The sequence below is a fragment of the Cynocephalus volans genome, chromosome 4, assembly GCF_027409185.1.
Source record: "Cynocephalus volans isolate mCynVol1 chromosome 4, mCynVol1.pri, whole genome shotgun sequence".
NCBI classification, from domain to species: Eukaryota; Metazoa; Chordata; class Mammalia; order Dermoptera; family Cynocephalidae; genus Cynocephalus; species Cynocephalus volans.
This window is the reverse complement of record NC_084463.1, coordinates 164,105,432-164,107,591: the sequence shown is the minus strand read 5'-3', so window position 1 is coordinate 164,107,591 and position 2,160 is coordinate 164,105,432. Positions and strand designations below refer to the sequence as shown.

The 2,160-nt window shown below is 42.5% G+C and overlaps 1 pseudogene; it reads left to right on the top strand.

Moving 5' to 3' along the window:
- Nucleotides 1–1,262: 1,262 nt before the first annotated feature.
- Nucleotides 1,263–1,381, top strand: LOC134377380 (5S ribosomal RNA; annotated as a pseudogene).
- The last annotated feature ends 779 nt before the right edge of the window (nt 1,382–2,160 follow it).

Below are 2,160 nucleotides of genomic sequence, written 5' to 3'. Positions count from 1 at the left end.
GTAGGCACAGCTGTCCCTGGGGAACTGGGGAGCAATGTGGCCGCAGGTGCCAAATCGATAGAGGGAGACAGCACACAGCCACCTTTGCCTGTGTCCTCCCCTAGGCATTCATCCAGTGGGACTAGGTGTTAGGGATGTGTCGTGGGAGGGGAACGCGTAGGTAGCACCAGCCTGTCTCCTTGGAGAACCAGAGCTCCACAGCCTGGTGCCACGGCTGTTCCTCCCTGGGCTCTGTGAGCTCACCTGTGCAGACTTGCCACACTCGGCATGTAGAAATATGGGATGCCCATTTACATTTAAATTTCATTCATATCAATTTAAATTTCAGATAAACAATGATAGTATTTTAGTGTCAGTATGTCCTATGCAAGTAATATTGTGGACATACTCGTGCATACTTATACTAAAAAATCATCTGCTGTTTATCTGGTGTCCTGTTTCTTAGGTGGCAACACTGCCCCTGTGGACTCCGCACCTTGCACGCACAGCTAGGATTTATTCCTAAAGCCCTCAGGTCACCTCCTCCCTGCCCTCAGATCACCAGTGTCTCCCCTCTGCAGGGGTCCTCAACTCTTTAGATCACATCTCCCATCAATCAAGATCTTCTGACCACATGTCCCAAAATAAGACTATGTATATATTTATAGTTTATGCCCACATGCTAATGTGCTAATGTGTTTTATTTTAATTATTTTTTAGAGTATTATCTCATTGATTTCACTCTGGATGTGTAGTGCTGTTAATCTTATTTTACTCTTTTCTTCCCCAGCTTAATTGATGTATTAAGATTGACAGATTAAAATTGTATGTATTCAAGGTGTATAACGTGATTGCTGTGGTTTGAAGGTGGGGCTTAATTCCCAATATGTGAAATGATTATCGCAATAAAGTTACTTAACACACTATCACCTCACATAGTTGCCATTGGTGGGGGGGTGTGTGTGTGAAGAACTAATGTATTTTGTACATATTATGCAGAAGAGGTGTTAGTTTCTAATGGAGTTAACACATGCCCACCTATGACCCAGCAATTCCACGCCAAGTGTGTATCCACGAGAAATCAGTGCACACGTATACAGGATGACACCAACCGGAACATGCAGGTCAGCTTTATTCACAGTAGCCCCTGACTGGAAAGCTCAGGTGTCCATCAACAGGAGAACAGACACAGACTGTGGGATGACAGAGTACTCCTCGGCAATATAAAAGAGCATCTATGATGGGCAGTAATACAGATGGATCTCAAAAACATTAGGATATGAAGCTACGGCCATACCACCCTGAAGGCTCCCGATCTCATCTAATCTCAGAAGCTAAGCAGAGTCAGGCCTGGTTAGTACCTGGATGGGAGACCACCTGGGAATACCAGGTGCTGTAGACTAAGAAAAAAAAGAAACAACATTAGGATATGAGAAAAAGTCTGTGCTCTGTGGTCTCACTTACATGAGGTTCAAGGGCAGGGACCTTCATATGTGGTGACAGAAGTCAGCAAGTGGTAAAATACAGGATGCCCAGTTATGATCTGAATTTCAGATCAACAATGAATAATTTTTTTTGTGTGTGAGTATGTACTAATATATGCTCCAAATGTTCCATAGGACATGCACGACAAAATTATTTATCTTAAATTCATATGTAACTGGGCATCTAGTTTGTTTGGTGTTTGCAAAATTTTGTAGGCCTCATGGGATGGAGTATAAGAGGACCCTCTGGGTAGATGGAAGGAAACGTCCTACAGCCAGATCTTGGTGGTGGTTACATGCATATGTCACACATATAAAAGTTCATCAAGTTTAAGATTTGTTTGTACAGTTAAGATTTCTTTATTTCACTACATGTAAATTATACCTCAATAAAGGGGTGTGAGAAGGGTACTTCCTCAAAGGCATCCAAAACAAGAAACCCACAAAACAACCCCCCAGCTGACATCATACCTGATGGTGAAAGACTAGATGCCCACCCCTGGGATGAGGAACAAGACAAGATGTCCCCACTGCTGTTGCATGTTGCCCCGGAGGTTATACCCAGGGCACTTAGGCAAGAAAAATAAATGAAAGGCATCAGGATTAGAAATGGAAAGGATGCTTAAGAAGTAAAACCATATCTATTTGCAGATGATCTTATATGTAGAAAATCCTAAGAAATTGACTAAACAACTAT